At 48.3% G+C, this 18,911-nt stretch overlaps 1 protein-coding gene across 2 annotated transcripts in view; it reads right to left on the bottom strand.

Moving 5' to 3' along the window:
* Nucleotides 1-1,584: 1,584 nt before the first annotated feature.
* The window catches only part of ZMAT5 (zinc finger matrin-type 5), a 76,783-nt gene continuing 59,456 nt past the window's right edge, over nucleotides 1,585-18,911 (bottom strand). For both annotated transcript variants that reach the window (XR_007352818.2, XR_012665131.1), the window contains exon 7: nucleotides 1,585-5,053. The gene's annotated coding sequence lies outside the window, so the exon portion shown is untranslated. The remainder of the gene's footprint in view (nucleotides 5,054-18,911) is intronic.

Below are 18,911 nucleotides of genomic sequence, written 5' to 3'. Positions count from 1 at the left end.
TGATCCAGTCTGGCAGCTGGAGATGAGGGGGAGAGCCCGCCCGATGTGCACATCCAGCTGCCTGCAGGCCTCAGCGCTTGCTGCTTCACCCACCAGTGCTCCCCAGGTCAGGCACCTCTCACTCAAGCATGACAACGGCCTGCTCTTGACTCGCACATTCAAAACTTTCCCAGCCAATCAGGCAAGTTCTTTCAATACCCTTTTTACAAGTTAGCCCATAACTGTTTACGCATCATCTCAGGCGATGATACATTGTGTCATTATGTCTCCAGACACCACACAGTAAAATATAAGGCTATAAAAGCCTGTAATTTATAGGATGCTATAGGTAACTCAGAGCTATAAGGTTATATGCACATATCAATAGCTTGGATGTCTTCAGAGCCCTCAGATGTATGTACAGCTTTATCCTGCTTATCCACTCCCCCAGCTTGTGCTTTATGGGGAGAGATCACACAAGATTTTACAAGAAAAACATTTTTTAATTAAAATCAGTTCCCAGGCACCTCTGTGCCCTGCACCCTCCCACGGATTTATTTATCCTTTGTCACATTTCATTCGGCAGACATCTGAGGAAAATCTTCTTAGAGGTGTTATTGTTTTACATACCTTACAAGTGTAGTTCTGAGTTATGAACGCTTCAGCCTTGGGGGAGGATGGGAGTGCAGTGAGAGGTTAGTGGGTTGCAGGGGCTGGGACTGAGATATAGCTATGGAGCAACCCTGGTCTCTTCAGACTGAAGCAGTCAGGTTTCTAGTCTAACCCTCCGTTTGCATTCCACCTCACCCCTTCTCAACTCTTTCCAAAAGTTACACACTTCAAACCTGGTGGGGCTGTGGTTTGGCCGAAGCAGCATTCCTTTGCCAAATTTACAGTGGATCTGACAAGCTGTTTCTGAGATACAGTGCTAAAAATAAAGAGAAGTAATTCACATAGCCTAGGCTAACCACGTAGCCTAGAAACTCCAGGCTTGTTTTAGCCTAGTGGCCCTGAAAGGGGCTTGTGCCGAGGAGGAGTTTGTGGAGAGTGTCTGGATTTAATTACTTGGGATTTGCTCACGTTTAAGAATGGCATCAAGGTTGCTGTGCTCTTCCCCAAACCCAAAGTGAAGGTCACCCAGGGCAACAGAAACTCCAAGGGGCCTGGCCAATTTTCCTACTCACGAAGCTCGCCACATCATTTATGAACTTCATAAAGTTAGGAGGCAGTTCTAGGCTGCATATGAAGAGGGTGAACAACAGCAGGGAATGGAAGACTGTCACCACCACTCCTAACGCAGGGTCAAGGCACAGACAAAATGGCTGAGGTTATAATATGGAGTCAAGGCTTTATGAGAGAGACTGAAGCAGACCTTGGGTGCATTTTACTCTAGGGTTTGCCTGGCTGAACAGCACAAGCTGTAACAGTGACCAGAACTAGGGTGTTCCAAGCCAGCTGTCACTGAACCACTCAGAAAACACAGGAAATTCCCAGCCTAAAAAGCCTGGGGAATCTGAAGTTGACTGTAACTATGTATCAGCAATTTAGGTGAACTTTTCTTAGAGCATCCTAATTTAAAAACAAATACAAAAAAGAAATGCAACATTGAAGTTACACTGTTTAATGATCAGTCACCCAGACAACCTCAACTCTGCCCTTCTCTCCCCAGCCAGCCTCCAGCCCATCCCAAGACAGCCATATGCCTGCACGCCATGCCTCTTTGACACTGAGAATGTGAGTTTCCCTCCCCTTCCCTGTGCCATCATGAATACAGGAATGTATTGTGGATGTGCCAGCAGTTCAGCTTGGGACCATCTGCCCATGACCAGACAGCAACATCTCAGTACTTACGACTTGTCTGCACTGAGGAGTGGGTGGAGCAGGGCGGTGCACACTAATTCTTGCAGATAACTATTCCAAAATAGCTACGTCCACATGGCTGGCTATTATCTACTTCCGTCTGGATCAGCCATACACACAGCACTGAGTATTTCAAAATAAGTGCTCAGCATTCTGGGCAAGTATCCCATAATGCTTTCAAAAAATCATAGAATCATAGAATATCAGGGTTGGAAGGGACCCCAGAAGGTCATCTAGTCCAACCCCCTGCTCAAAGCAGGACCAATTCCCAGTTAAATCATCCCAGCCAGGGCTTTGTCAAGCCTGACCTTAAAAACCTCTAAGGAAGGAGATTCTACCACCTCCCTAGGTAACGCATTCCAGTGTTTCACCACCCTCTTAGTGAAAAAGTTTTTCCTAATATCCAATCTAAACCTCCCCCACTGCAACTTGAGACCATTACTCCTCGTTCTGTCATCTGCTACCATTGAGAACAGTCTAGAGCCATCCTCTTTGGAACCCCCTTTCAGGTAGTTGAAAGCAGCTATCAAATCATAGAATCATAGATGATCAGGGTTGGAAGGGACCTCAGGAGGTCATCTAGTCCAACCCCCTGCTCAAAGTAGGACCAATCCCCAACTAAATCATCCCAGCCAGGGCTTTGTCAAGCCTGACCTTAAAAATATCTAAGGAAGGAGATTCCACCACCTCCCTAGGGAACCCATTCCAGTGCTTCACCACCCTCCTAGTGAAAAAGTTTTTCCTAATATCCAACCTAAACCTCTTCCACTGCAATTTGAGGCCATTACTTCTTGTTCTGTCACCTGCTACCACTGAGAACAGTCTAGAGCCATCCTCTTTGGAACCCCCTTTCAGGTAGTTGAAAGCAGCTATCAAATCCCCCCTCATTCTTCTCTTCTGCAGACTAAACAATCCCAGTTCCCTCAGCCTCTCCTCATAAGTCATATGTTCCAGTCCCCTAATCATTTTTGTTGCCCTCTGCTGGACTCTTTCCAATTTTTCCACATCCTTCTTGTGGTGTGGGGCCCAAAACTGGACACAGTACTCCAGATGAGGCCTCACCAATGTCGAATAGAGGGGAACGATCACGTCCCTTGATCTGCTGGCAATGCTTCTACTTATACAGCCCAAAATGCCATTAGCCTTCTTGGCAACAAGGGCACTTTGTCCCGCTGCTGGGCTCTTTGCATTCTGGGATTTTTCTTGTAGTGTGTTGTGGGATACCTGCTGGAAGCCAGTGGAATTCTGGGATTCAGGGGTCATGATAGCAAACTTCCATGATTCCTCTCTTTGGATCCCAGGATTCATCTGTCTTTTGCAAGCCAGCACCAACGATGTAAAATTACTAAAAATAGTTAAGTCCAAAGCAGACTGAAGAGTTACAAAGGGATCTCATAAAATTGGTCACTGGGCAACAAAATGGCAGATTTCAGAGTAACAGCCGTGTTAGTCTGTATTTGCAAAAAGAAAAGGAGTACTTGTGGCACCTTAGAGACTAACCAATTTATCTCAGCATAAGCTTTCGTGAGCTACAGCTCACTTCATCGGATGCAGTCAGCTGTAGCTCACGAAAGCTTATGCTCAAATAAAAATGGCAGATGAAATTCAATGTTGATAAAAGCAAAGTAATGCACACTGGAAAACATAATTCCAACTATACATATCAAATGCTGGGCTCTAAATTAGCTGTTAACATGGAAGAAGATATTTTACAGTCATTGTGAATAGTTCTCTGAAAACATCTGCTCAATGTGCAGTGGCATCCAAAAAGCGAACAGAATGTTAGGAGACATTAGAAAAGGGATAGATAATAAGCCAATAAATATCACAATGCCACTATACAAATCCATGGTATGCTTACACCTTGAATACTGTGTGCAGTTCGTGTCACCGTATCCCAAAAAAAAATATTAGAATTGGAAAACATACAGAGACAGGCAAGAAAAATTATCCTGAGTGTAGAACAGCTTCCACACGAGGAGAGATTAAAAACAGAGACTGTTCAGCTTGGAAAAGAGAGAGGCGCCTAAGGGGGGAGATGACTGGGGTGGAGAAAGTGAACAGGGAAGTGTTATTTGCCCCTTCACAGAACACAGGAACTGGGGGTCACCCAATGCAATTAATACACACCAGGTTTAAAATAAACAAAAAGTACTTCACGCAAAGCACAGTTAACCTGTGGAACTCATTGCCAGGGGATGTTATGAAGGCCAAAAGTATAACTGGGTTCAAAAAAAGAATTAGATACATTCCTGGAGGTTAGATACATCCGTGGCTATCAACCCCATGCTGTGGGTGTCCCTAAACCTCTGCCAAATGCTGGAACTGGATGACAGGAGATGAATCACTTGATAAATTGCCCTGTTCTGTTCTGTTATCACTTGATAAATTGCCATTCCCTCTGGGGCACCTGGCATTGGCCACTGTCGGAAGACAGGACACTGGGCTAGATGGACCATTGGTCTGCCCCAGTCTGGCTGTTCTTATCTTCATTAGGGGTCACATTTTAAAACTTTTCTCTGCAACCAGGCAGGCTAGAACTTTCCTTCCAAGCTTTAATGAAAGCTGAGATTCTCCCATAATAATGTTGCCTCTTTTGACCCAAACAGATAACCAAATATATGGGGTCTTGCAGGTTGTTCCAGTTAGGAGGAGAACTTGGGAAGAAGAGTCAGGTTTTTCTTTTGATGTAATTTTGTTTTTTTGATAAGAATGTGCCAAGTCTTGTTCCCCTGACCACAGGACTCAAACAGTGCCTCTCTCAACCCAACCGAAAGCCTCTCTCTAGGCTTCCAGGCGGTGGCTGTTTGGCTTTCTTTCTCCTTCTGTCTTTCTGTGTCTCTCCCCTTATGCTGTGTCTCTCTCCCACACACAGAGAAAAACCAGTTTCGCCAACCTACGCCTTCACCACTGCATATGAAACCCCTGAGGCCACAAGATTCCCCTTCTCTTCAGGCTCTTCCATGTGCCTGTGTTTGGGGCTAATGCTTCAGCCACTTTACAATGGCTTCTTCACAGTTCTGTCAGGCAAAGGCGACGTTTCTATCTGACCCATAACTCGGGTAACCCAACCCATAACAATCATAGGAGATCATGTATACACGGCTGGGTGACCATGGTGGGTGTGATTTAAGGAACTTGCAGTTGCAGGAGAAACGCTCACGTGTACAGTTCCTTAGTATGCTCCTAGCAGCGGGGATTCCTGGACTCCATCCTGAGAGAAAGCAAGGGAGAGAGAGAGGTGGGCGGGGGGAAGACACAGGCAGAGCCAGCTAAATCTAATGCAATGCTTTCTTTCCCTACGCCCAATCTGTAAAACTTTATTAAGTCACGGAGGTGCCATATATCCCATTTCACCTAATCTGTTGTCGTGACAACAGTCATCCGACAGTGAAAAATAATCCACAGGGCAGGTGGAGGCCAGTGATTTTTTATGCCTTGGCTCTGGGAATATGAGCTGCTTCTATCAGACTTTTACAAAGGAGGAGGTGGGGAAAGAACAGTCTACCAGCCTCTCGATAAATTATGCACAGGCTCTGCAAGCAAGCGGCGTGCGTCTGGGAAGACATAGTGCTTAAGAATTCACTCTGCAGAAACACATGCATAATGTGCCTGCCTCTGGCACGAGCACAAAGGGGAGAGCTTTCGCGCTGGGTCCTGACAACACCACAACAAGAAGCTCTCCTGTGCTCCATGCCCCCTCCCACCAGCTCTGCATCAAACGGGTTTCCCAGAGCTGCAGTCAGGTATTGAGAGACCTGGTACAAGCCTCAGAGACTCATCAGAGAGCCCTGGCAGAAATCCTGGCACCAAGCTGCAGGTAAATGGCTTGGCATTAGCTTGCCCATTCATGGCTTGCTGCTTGACAGGAGATCTGTGATGAGTGCAGACTGCCTGGAATTCAGAGACTGCATCCTTAGGGGTAAGGGGATGGCCTAGCAACACATGAATCCTGCACTGGGCAAATCCCTTCCTCTCGCCATACTTCAGTTCCCCATCTGTAAAATGGTGATAATGATACTTACCCAGCTCCTAAGGGGTGAGTGAGGAGTAATCTCTCAGTGGTACTGTAGCCAGACAGCCAGCCCCCCCCCGGCCCCTCAGACCAGCATTGCTGGAAACACTGGAGGAAGCCGGAACAGGGCACTTAACATATATTCCAGCACAGCCTTTGAAGCTGTGAAAAGCACAGGTGTGCTGCTACAATGTGCCTCTGGGAGCAGATACAACGATTAAGCTCACAGCAGGCAGAGGCCCTGTGACAGACATGGCTCTTAGCCCCTACTAAATAGCGTGATGCACACACACCAACATCCTAGGTGGGAAAATATTTACCCTGATAAAAGAAATGTCCAGTAGTCGACACTTATTGTTTCTCTCCCTTGCAAGTGTAAACTACTCTTGCGAAAGCTGGCGTCACCCAGACAGACCAGCCTCAATTTGGCATAAGAAAGGAGAAAGAGAATAAAGGAGTACAGAGGTATAAGTAGGGGACCTACAGCACCATGATTTTTGAGTGCTTTTCACTATCTATCTGCTGGTCAGATAAGTGACAGCCTCCCAAGGCTTCTGCAGCTAAGAGGGTCCCTAAGCCTTGTCCCTTATTCGTCTTTCCGTGGAATTGAGTGACCGATCCTGGCTTGGCACCGCTGGAATCGAGAGATGCAAGGAGGGTAAGAAGCACCCACACCTGATCTCCTATCTTTAGTGTACACATATTTTGAAATAGAGCTCTATACTTTGTTTTCTTTCTTTGGGGTTGTGGCTTCAGTTTTGTAACTTGTTTGTGTGTGTAACATCTCTACATTTAAATAAGTAGGCACTAGCAATTTTGTAACCACATGATTAGAATCTAGCTTAATAAATTTTGGTAACCATTTGTGCATAAGCCTGACTTCTTTTCTCTGGTTTACTGTAAAGCAGCCAACACAATTAAAGAACCTCAGCCGTTTTGGCTCTAAAGCCTGGCCATTAGGTGAGAGTACTAAGAGCCTAGCGTTGAGTTGTGCCGCCTCCATGGGGCAAACTCTTGGGGCACCTGTCAGTCAATCCTGGCTGCCCGCTGCGAAGGAGCTCTGAGCTCTAGCAGTTAAAGTCACGGGTGTGGAGAGGCTCTTAGTGCTGCCATTGGGGCACCTGTCAGTCAGTATTGACTGCCCGCTGCGAAGGAGCTCTGAGCTCTAGCAGTTAAAGTCACGGGTGGTTAGGACCTTGGGGCATCCGTCAGCCTAGCCCGGGCTGCCCACCGCGAAGGGACAGTGCGTCCTAGCGGTTAAAGTCACGGATGGTATAAACGGGCATAGCTGGCACCTCACCAAACATCCTTGGCCGTCGGCTAACAGGTACAGAGCGGTCAGCTCTGGCAGTGCAAACAGGAATTATGGTGGGGCTGTTCTCTGCCCTGTGTGATACAGGAGGTCAGACTAAATGATCACAGTGGTCCCTTCTGGCCTTGGAATCTCTGAACCTTGCTCCCTGCAGAACTTTGCTGGGGATTGTACTTATTAATCATCCTCTCAGCTTTCTCCAGCATGTTTCACCCAAAGATCTCAAAGCACTTTGTTGGCAGTCTGGTGCCCTGTAATGACCCCACTGCTGTAGTGTCTGAGCACCTCACTGTCATAGAACCACAGACTCTCAGGGCTGGAAGGGACCTCAGGAGTCGTCTAGTCCCACCCCCAATGTTTGCCCCAGATCCCTAAACAGCCCCCTCAAGGATTGAGCTCACAACCCTTGGTTTAGCAGGTCAATGCTCAAACCACTGAGCTATCCATCCCCCCAAATACAGTCTTTGCTGTATTTTCCCTTGCACACCCTTTGGGCAGTAGTGCAGGGCTATTACCCCCATTTTACGGACAGAAGCAAAGTGATTTGTGCAAGGTCACACAGGACGTCTGTGGCAGAGCAGGAAATTGAAGCTCAGGGCATGGCTACACTTGCAGATGTAGAGCACTGAGAGTTAAACCAGCCCTTGGAGAGTGTAGCAGGGAAAGCGCTGCAGTCTGTCCTCACTGACAGCTGACAGCTCACTGGCATGGCCACATTTGCAGTGCATTATGGGCAGCTATCCCACAGAGCACCTCTTCCCATTCTGGCGTTCTGGCTTGTGGGAAGGAGATGACAGGGGGGGTATTCTGGGTCCTGTCCCTACACCCCGTGATGCATCGGTTCGCATCCCAGCAATCCCTGTGCTTCCGTCCACATTTGGCGCCATCTTTCAATGGTTTTTGTACTGCGCGCTCTGTCTTCCCTTTTGGTCTGCGGGAATGAAGCCCGAACTGCTGAGGAGTACGCTGACGAGTCTCGCCAGCACGTCACTTTTGGCAGTCGAGTTATTCCTTATACTCCAAAGTGACAGTGAGGGCTCCGATGATATCGACTCAAGTAACGCATATGACACGAGTTTGCTTGTGGCATTCACAGACATGCTCACCACCGTGGAACTCCGGTTTTGGGCTCGGGAAACAAGCACTGAGTGGTGGGATCACATCGTCATGCACGTCTGGGATGACGAGCGGTGGCTGCAGAACTTTCGGATGAGAAAAGTCACTTTCATGGGACTGTGTGAGGAGCTCGCCCCCACCCTGCGGCGCAAGGACACGAGATTGAGAGTTGCCCTGACGTGGAGAAGCGGGTGGCGATTGCAATCTGGAAGCTGGCAACTCCAGACTGCTACCGATCAGTCACTAACCAGTTTGGAGTGGGAAAGTCGACCACTGGAATCGTGTTGATGCAAGTTTGCAGGGCCATCAATCGCATCCTGCTCAGAAGAACCATGACTCTGGACAACATGCATGACATTGTGGCTGGCTTTTCACAAATGGGTTTCCCTAACTGAGGAGGGGCGATAGATGGGATGCATATTCCAATTCTAGCACCAGCCCACCTAGCCACCGAGTACATAAATCGGAAGGGGTATTTCTCTATGGTTCTCCAGGCACTTGTGGATCGCCATGGGCTTTTCATGGACATTAACGCAGGCTAGTCTGGAAAGGTGCATAACGCATACATCTTTCGGAACACAGGCCTGTTGAGAAAGCTGCAAGCTGGGCCTTTCTTCCCAGACCAGAAGATCACTGTAGGGGACATTGAAATGCCCATTGTGATCCTTGGATGCCCCACTTACCCTTTAATGCCACGGCTCATGGAACCCTACACAGGGAGCCTTGAACTGCTCCTTGCTGCTGTCAACAACAGGCTGAGCCAGTGCAGAATGACCGTTGAGTGTGCCGCTCGGCTTCTCCTCCCTCTCTCCCTCCCTCCCAGGCTTGCTGCGCAAAACTCGCAGTAAGCCTGGGAGGGAGGGGGGAGAAGCAGAGCAGTGGCGGCGGACTCAGGGGAGCAGGCGGAGCGGAGGCGAGCTGGGGCATCCAGGGCACATTTCAAGGGGCAGCCTGGTTTGTTTTGCTGGTGCCTAGAGCCGGCCCTGGCAGCAGGTCCTCTTTGCTTCTTCGTGGACGCTTCCTGATTCTTGGGAGTCTTTGAGCCGTTGATAACAAGGATGGCTGGGATCTCAAGGTTGCATCTGTAAAGCCAAAATGCAACACTTAACAGAGGCACCATTGTTCACACCAGACAGTGCAATGATTCGGCCATACTTAAGGGCGAGCACAGTCTACACAATAGCAGAAATTGACCATCCCAAAGCGAGTGCACATAACCCACAGGAGCCCCAAAATGGTGAGTCAGCACAGGAACAAGGGGGACTGATTGTTTCATGGCTGTACTGTCCTCTGGGGTTCTGTGCCTTGGGGAGAGCCAACAGCTGCAGGGGGCCCCTAAACTGAACACTCTCCCCACATTTTCCATAGGATGAGTTCGTCCTGGAAGAGATCTCGCTGCTGAGGATGACCTGGGAAGCAAGAGAGGATCTTCTACTGCAATGCGACTTCCGCCCTGGCCCATATGCAGCTTGCCTGTGTGCAGCAATGGTCCCCCCGCCCCCATGGCACAGTCGCACGGACAAGTTAGCCTGACTGGGGCAAGGAGCACAGTAGCTCTGCCAAGGAACCTGCGCAAGCGGATTGCCCAGCTTCTGCATGAGACCTTTGAAGAGATCACTGAGGCCGATTACCACGATGTGAGAGAGCTTCCAGGCATGCATGCAGCCCTAATGCTCCTCGCCCCAAGAGCCCGCACCAAACAACTACCTTCCCCAAATAAAAGTTGCTTACCAGGCACCTCCTCTGGTGTTTGTTCTTCCCCAAGCACCGGCTGCCGTGACTGGCTACCTTCCTCCTGGCTTGAGAACAGCTCCTGGCTGCATGCATATAGGGATGCTGGGCTGTCCCCCTCCTCCTCAGCACCCTCGCTCCCGCTTTCCTCCTCCTCCTGCCTTGTTGAACTGGGCTCTGAAGTGTCCATGGTGGTCTTCGGAGTGGAGGTGGGGTCGCCCCCAAGTATCGCGTCCAGCTCTTTATAGAAACGGCAGGTCATGGGGGCAGCACCGGAGCGGCAGTTTGCTTCCCACGCTTTGTGGTAGGCATCCCGCAGCTCTTCACTTTAACCCTGCACTGCCAGGGCTGGCCTTACCAGGAGGCAAACTGAGGCGGCCACCTCAGGTGCCAGACGGGAGGTGGGGGGGCGCCACTAGGACCCAGAGTATGGAAAATGGTGTCTGCTGCTGGTGCATCTGGATTCTCTCTGCGCTAGATGCACAGAGAGGGGGGAGTGCTAGGCTGGAGGAAGGAGGGCACAAGAGACAGAACAGGCAGGCCGGAGAAAAGGGGAGAGGGAATCACAGAAAGCAGCAGGAGCTGCAAGGGGAGAGAGGAGGAGGAAACTCTTATGTACCTTTCTAGCCCCCCCAGGGTCTGGACTGATTAACCCCAGCTTCTCAGGGAGCTTCCTGTTTCCTGCTGCTTCCCTGAACCCACTTGAGGAGAACAGGCAGCCAACTGAAGTAGTAGGAGCCAGTTAGGCCCTTAAGACACTGATATCTTCCTTCACTCAGGCCCTGCTACCGGCCTGCTTATTTGTCCCCTTCATCTGAGTGCTGGGAGCCACTATAGCTGGCCCAGAACAGCAGTCACGAGTGAAAGAAGAAAACACCCCTCTGGGGCAGCATTCAGAAAAAGAAAGAAAGCAAAGGAAGCTTTTCTATCTAAGCAGGAAGGAGCTCTCCTGAGATACATAGACACAAATGTTCATGGTGAGCCTTCCGGCCCCAGTGAGGATGTGAGTGGTGAGGAGATGCCTGATCTTCCAGTCAGTCAGAGTGCAGGTGACCTGGCAGCTACTGCAGCATCCGTATTTCCATCTCAAATGGATGTGGCCATGCACATTCCCAAAGAAAAGTGTAGATCAGAGAAGAGTGTGGTGGAGACGCAAGAAACAGCTGCTGCTGAGTTTAGTTCCTTAAGTCTAGAGGATCCAGGACTGTGGATCCACTTCAGCAGTAGCCTGAGGGACTTGCTTGTACTGCATGGGCCACAGCAAGTGAAAAACTTCATGTTCCCCAAAGACAATGAAAATAAAAGTTTCCATCCAACACATTACTGGCGTGAAATCCCCAGTGGTGACAAAGTGGAGAGGCCATGGCTTATGTACTCAAAACCGCAGAATGCTGCATACTGGTTTTGTTGCCAACTCTTCCAGTCTAATGTTCCAGCCACATTGGGTTCTACAGGAACAAAGGACTGGAAAAATCTGGCTAGAAATCTGGCATGCCATGAGAAGGCAGCAAATCACCAGAGAGCATTCCATAGGTGAAAAGAGCTTGAGATGAGACTAAGGTTAAAAGCCACCATAGATGATCAGCATCAAGAGACGATTGCATCTGAGTATCTTTACTGGCAAAAAGTTCTGAAAAGGCATTGTGAGAATGCTTGCTACCCAAAACCTAGCACTGCGTGGCACTTCAGATCAGCTGTATGTGCCAAACAATGGAAACTTCCTTAAGATTGTGGAGCTGATGGCTGAGTTTGATGCTGTACTCCAGGAGCATCTAAGAAGAGTCACCACCCAAGAAATGTACACACACCACTACCTTGGAAAAACCATTCAAAATGAGATCATACAGTTACTGGCAACAAAAGTCAAACAGAAGATTGGTTTCAGAGGAACAGCCGTGTTAGTCTGTATTCGCAAAAAGAAAAGGAGTACTTGTGGCACTTTAGAGACTAACCAATTTATTTGAGCATGAGCTTTCGTGAGCTACAGCTCACTTCATCAGAAGCATCTGATGAAGTGAGCTGTAGCTCATGAAAGCTCATGCTCAAATAAATTGGTTAGTCTCTAAAGTGCCACAAGTACTCCTTTTCTTTAAACAGAAGGTTGTGGCAGATCTGAAGTCAGCAAGAGATTACTCTGATATTCTGGACTGCACACCTGACATCAGCCATATGGAACAAATGACTTTAATGCTGCGTTTTGTAACAACAACAACAGAACCTAGTGCAAATGTCCCTGCAACGGTGACTGTCAGAGCATTTTCTAGAATTTATTGACATTGATCGTACTACAGAAGCAGGTATGACAAATGTGCTTCTTAAAAAGCTGGAAGATACGGGAATTACGATAGCTGACATGAGAGGTCAGGGCTACGATAATGGTGCCAACCTGAGAGGAAAGAACAGAGGAGTGCAGACACGGATCCGAGAGTTAAACCCTCGAGCTTTTTTTGTCCCATGCAGGTTCTCATTCATTGAACTTGGTGGTCAGTGATGCAGCATCAGCTTCTAGTGAGCGTCTGCTGAATTTTTTAATGTAATTCAAAGCATCTATGTATTTTTCTCTGCATCAACTCATCGATGGCAAATTTTGAAGAAACATCTGGGAACATCCTCTCTGACACTGAAACCACTGAGTCCCACATGATGGGAAAGTCGAGTGGAGGCAATAAAGCCTATCAAACACCAAATTGGGAAGCTAGATGATGCCATAGTTGCCATTATGGAGGATAAGGCTATGACAGGAAATGTTCATGGGAGAACAGTGGCAGAGGGAAATGGAATCACCAGAAACATACCTAACTTCAAATTTCTGTGTGGCTTAGTGTTGTGGCGTGATATACTGTTTGAAATAAATGTTGTAAACAAGAGACTCCAAGGTGTTGACCTTGATATATCTGGAGCAAAGGAACAACTGGACAAAGCAAAGTCATACCTACAGTCTTACCGGTCAGATGAGGGATTTCAAAATGTTCTGAAGAGTGCATAGAAGTTGGCAGAGGAACTTCACACTGAAGCGATTTTCCCACCCATTCAAGAATACAAGAGTCACTGAAGAAGAAAACATTTTGATTACAAGGCACGGGATAATCCCATAAGAGACCCCAAACAACAATTCAAAGTTGAATTTTTTAACCAGGTGCTAGATTGTGCAATACAGTCAGTTGAAGAACATTCTCAAGTTGCAGTGGGGGAGGTTTAGATTGGATATTAGGAAAAACTTTTTCACTAAGAGGGTGGTGAAACACTGGAATGCGTTACCTAGGGAGGTGGAAGAATCTCCTTCCTTAGAGGTTTTTAAGGTCAGGCTTGACAAAGCCCTGGCTGGGATGATTTAACTAGAAATTGGTCCTGCTTTGAGCAGGGGGTTGGACTAGATGACCTTCTGGGGTCCCTTCCAACCCTGATATTCTATGATTCTATGATTCATGCGGCTCAAGGAACACAGCAGTATATTTGGGATGTTGCATGATATTCCCAAACTCCTCACTATACCTGAAGAAGACCTACACCAGCAATGCAGGGCACTAGAGACAGTGTTGACACGTGATGACATGCGCGATATTGTTGCGAGTGATTTAGGTTATGAACCGAGAGCCTCTTCAAGATACATTTCAGCAGGATCAATTCCAAAGGCTATTCTGGAATATATGTGCACAAATAAGATGACCACCCTCTTTCCAAATGCTTTTGTTGCTCTGCGCATATTTCCAACACTTCCTGTAACAGTTGCCAGTGGAGAACACAGCTTCTCCAAGCTGAAGTTAATAAAAACACATCTACGCTCCACAATGACACAGGAGAGACTGGTCGGCCTTGCAACCACCTCAACAGAGCATGAGCTGGCCCAGCCTGTGGACCTTCTGGAAGCAGTTCAAATCTTTGCAACCAAGAAGGCACGGAAAGCACCACTTTGAGTATTCACACAGATAAAAATGCCAGTGTTTACTAGGCAGACAAGAAAAGTTACATTTGCTGTTCAGGCGTTTGAAAGTTAAGTGTTACTTAAAATTTTTGAAGAAGGCATTTTAAGTTGTTAGGTTTCAGAGTAACAGCCATGTTAGTCTGTATTCGCAAGAATCTGCTTGCCAGGGGCTAAGATTCGCGATGTGACAGAGAGACTGCCGAGACTCATCAAGCCCTTGGATCGCTACCCCTTCCTGCGTCTCCACGTGGGCACCAATGATACTGCCAAGAATGACCTTGAGCGGATCACTGCGGACTACGTGGCTCTGGGAAGAAGGATAAAGGAGTTTGAGGCGCAGTGGTGTTCTCGTCCATCCTCCCCGTGGAAGGAAAAGGCCTGGGTAGAGACCGTCGAATCATGGAAGTCAACGAATGGCTACGCAGGTGGTGTCGGAGAGAAGGCTTTGGATTCTTTGACCACGGGAGTGTTCCATGAAGGAGGAGTGCTGGGCAGAGACGGGCTCCATCTTACGAAGAGAGGGAAGAGCATCTTTGCGAGCAGGCTGGCTAACCTAGTGAGGAGGGCTTTAAACTAGGTTCACCGGGGGAAGGAGACCAAAGCCCTGAGGTAAGTGGGAAAGCGGGATACCGGGAGGAAGCACAGGCAGGAATGTCTGTGAGGGGAGGGCTCCTGCCTCATACTGAGAATGAGGGGCGATCAGCAGGTTATCTCAAGTGCTTATATACAAATGCACAAAGCCTTGGAAACAAGCAGGGAGAACTGGAGGTCCTGGTGATGTCAAGGAATTATGACGTGATTGGAATAACAGAGACTTGGTGGGATAACTCACATGACTGGAGTACTGTCATGGATGATTATAAACTGTTCAGGAAGGACAGGCAGGGCAGAAAAGGTGGGGGAGTAGCACTGTATGTAAGGGAGCAGTATGACTGCTCAGAGCTCCAGGACGAAACTGCAGAAAAACCTGAGAGTCTCTGGATTAAGTTTAGAAGTGTGAGCAACAGGAGTGATGTAGTGGTGGGAGTCTGCTATAGACCATCGGACCAGGGGGATGAGGTGGATGAGGCTTTCTTCCGGCAGCTCGCGGAACCTACTAGATCGTACGCCCTGGTTCTCATGGGTGACTTTAATTTTCCTGATATCTGCTGGGAGAGCAATACAGCGGTGCATAGACAATCCAGGAAGTTTTTGGAAAGCGTAGGGGACAATTTCCTGGTGCAAGTGCTAGAGGAGCCAACTAGGGGGAGAGCTTTTCTTGACCTGCTGCTCACAAACCGGGAAGAATTAGTAGGGGAAGCAAAAGTGGATGGGAATCTGGGAGGCAGTGACCATGAGTTGGTTGAGTTCAGGATCCTGACACAGGGAAGAAAGGTAAGCAGCAGGATATGGACCCTGGACTTCAGGAAAGCAGACTTTGACTCCCTCAGGGAACGGATGGGTAGAATCCCCTGGGAGACTAACATGAAGGGGAAAGGAGTCCAGGAGAGCTGGCTGTATTTCAAGGAATCCCTGTTGAGGTTACAGGGACAAACCATCCCGATGTGTCGAAAGAATAGTAAATATGGCAGGCGACCAGCTTGGCTTAACGGTGAAATCCTAGCGGATCTTAAGCATAAAAAAGAACCTTACAAGAAGTGGAAGGTTGGACATATGACCAGGGAGGAGTATAAAAATATTGCTCGGGCATGTAGGAATGAAATTAGGAGGGCCAAATCGCACCTGGAGCTGCAGCTAGGGAGAGATGTTAAGAGTAACAAGAAGGGTTTCTTCAGGTATGTTGGCAACAAGAAGAAAGCCAAGGAAAGTGTGGGCCCCTTACTGAATGAGGGAGGCAACCTAGTGACAGAGGATGTGGAAAAAGCTAATGTACTCAATGCTTTTTTTGCCTCTGTCTTCACGAACAAGGTTAACTCCCAGACTGCTGCGCTGGGCATCACAAGATGGGGAATAGATGGCCAGCCCTCTGTGGAGAAAGAGGTGGTTAGGGACTATTTAGAAAAGCTGGACATGCAAAAGTCCATGGGGCCAGACGAGTTGCATCTGAGAGTGCTAAAGGAACTGGCGGCTGTGATTGCAGAGCCATTGGCCATTATCTTTGAAAACTCGTGGCGAACGGGGGAAGTCCCGGATGACTGGAAAAAGGCTAATGTAGTGCCCATCTTTAAAAAAGGGAAGAAGGAGGATCCTGGGAACTACAGGCCAGTCAGCCTCACCTCAGTCCCCAGAAAAATCATGGAGCAGGTCCTCAAAGAATCAATCCTGAAGCACTTACATGAGAGAAAAGTGATCAGGAACAGTCAGCATGGATTCACCAAGGGAAGGTCATGCCTGACTTATCTAATTGCCTTCTATGATGAGATTACTGGTTCTGTGGATGAAGGGAAAGCAGTGGATGTATTGTATCTTGACTTTAGCAAAGCTTTTGACACTGTCTCCCACAGTATTCTTGTCAGCAAGTTAAAGAAGTACGGGCTGGATGAATGCACTATAAGGTGGGTAGAAAGTTGGCTAGATTGTCGGGCTCAACAGGTAGTGATCAATGGCTCCATGTCTAGTTGGCAGCCGGTGTCAAGTGGAGTGCCCCAGGGTCAGTCCTGGGGCTGGTTTTGTTCAATATCTTCATAAATGATTTGGAGGATGGTGTGGATTGCACTCTCAGCAAATTTGCGGATGATACTAAACTGGGAGGAGTGGTAGATACGCTGGAGGGCAGGGATAGGATACAGAGGGACCTAGACAAATTGGAGGATTGGGCCAAAAGAAATCTGATGAGGTTCAATAAGGATAAGTGCAGGGTCCTGCACTTAGGACGGAAGAACCCAATGCACAGCTACAGACTAGGGACCGAATGGCTAGGCAGCAGTTCTGCGGAAAAGGACCTAGGGGTGACAGTGGACGAGAAGCTGGATATGAGTCTGCAGTGTGCCCTTGTTGCCAAGAAGGCCAATGGCATTTTGGGATGTATAAGTAGGGGCATAGCGAGCAGATTGAGGGACGTGATCGTCCCCCTCTATTCGACATTGGTGAGGCCTCATCTGGAGTACTGTGTCCAGTTTTGGGCCCCACACTACAAGAAGGATGTAGATAAATTGGAGAGAGTCCAGCAAAGGGCAACAAAAATGATTAGGGGTCTGGAACACATGACTTATGAGAAGAGGCTGAGGGAACTGGGATTGTTTAGCCTGCAGAAGAGAAGAATGAGGGGGGATTTGATAGCTGCTTTCAACTACCTGAGAGGTGGTTCCAGAGAGGATGGTTCTAGACTATTCTCAGTGGTGGAAGAGGACAGGACAAGGAGTAATGGTCTCAAGTTGCAGTGGGGGAGGTTTAGGTTGGATATTAGGAAAAACTTTTTCACTAGGAGGGTGGTGAAACACTGGAATGCGTTGCCTAGGGAGGTGGTGGAATCTCCTTCCTTAGAAGTTTTTAAGGTCAGGCTTGACAAAGCCCTGGCTGGGATGATTTAATTGGGGATGGGTCCTGCTTTTGAGCAGGGGGTTGGACTAGATGACCTCCTGAGGTTCCTTCCAACCCTGATATTCTATGATTCTATGAAAAGACAAGGAATACTTGTGGCACCTTAGAGACTAACCAATTTATTTGAGCATGAGCTTTTGTGAGCTCACGAAAGCTCATGCTCAAATAAATTGGTTAGTCTCTAGGGTGCCACAAGTACTCCTTGTCTTTTTAAGTTGTTAGTTCTCCTTTATTGGGGTAGGAATAGAGCAGCACCATGAGAGGAGTAGAACAGGAAGAAGGCAGAATTGAGACCTTTCAAAGTTTTGACCCAAGTGAAGGGGCATGGGGGCGTCATTTGAGCTCCCCGCCTCAGGTGCCAAATTGTTGTGGGCCGGCCCTGTGCACTGCAGTACGTCCCGGTCATGGCCCTTTTCCCTCATGCCCCTTGATATCTGCCCAAAGGTATCGTAATTCCTACGGCTGGAGCGCAGCTGGGACTGGACAGCTTCCTCCCCCCAGACACTGATGAGGCCAGCACCTCGGCATTGCTCCATACTGGGGATCGCCTGGCGCGTGGAGGCATGGTCACCTGGAAAGATTTGCTGAGAGCACTCCATGCCTGGCTGAGCAAACAGGAAGGGGAATTTCAAAATTTCCAGAGATTTAAAGGGTGGGTCTGAGTTTGACAGGTGGTCACTTGAAGGTAGGTCAGTAGAGTTCAGAGTGATGACCAGAGTGGCTAGAACAGCCTCACCTCAGCCTCACCTCAGTCCCTGGAAAAATCATGGAGCAGGTCCTCAAAGAATCAATCCTGAAGCACTTGCATGAGAGGAAAGTGATCAGGAACAGCCAGCATGGATTCACCAAGGGGAGGTCATGCCTGACTAATCTAATCGCCTTTTATGATGAGATTACTGGTTCTGTGGATGAAGGGAAAGCAGTGGATGTATTGTTTCTTGACTTTAGCAAAGCTTTTGACACGGTCTCCAACAGTATTCTTGTCAGCAAGTTAAGGAAGTATGGGCTGGATGAATGCACTATAAGGTGGGTAGAAAGCTGGCTAGATTGTCGGGCTCAACGGGTAGTTATCAATGGCTCCACGTCTAGTTGGCAGCCGGTATCAAGTGGAGTGCCCCAAGGGTCGGTCCTGGGGCCGGTTTTGTTCAATATCTTCATAAATGATCTGGAGGATGGTGTGGATTGCACTCTCAGCAAATTTGCGGATGATACTAAACTGGGAGGAGTGGTAGATACGCTGGAGGGGAGGGATAGGATACAGAAGGACCTAGACAAATTGGAGGATTGGGCCAAAAGAAATCTGATGAGGTTCAATAAGGATAAGTGCAGGGTCCTGCACTTAGGACGGAAGAACCCAATGCACAGCTACAGACTAGGGACCGAATGGCTAGGCAGCAGTTCTGCGGAAAAGGACCTAGGGGTGACAGTGGACGAGAAGCTGGATATGAGTCAGCAGTGTGCCCTTGTTGCCAAGAAGGCCAATGGCATTTTGGGAT

Source organism: Caretta caretta, chromosome 15, assembly GCF_965140235.1.
Source record: "Caretta caretta isolate rCarCar2 chromosome 15, rCarCar1.hap1, whole genome shotgun sequence".
In the NCBI taxonomy this organism is placed as follows: Eukaryota; Metazoa; Chordata; order Testudines; family Cheloniidae; genus Caretta; species Caretta caretta.
This window is presented reverse-complemented; position numbering and strand designations above follow the sequence as displayed.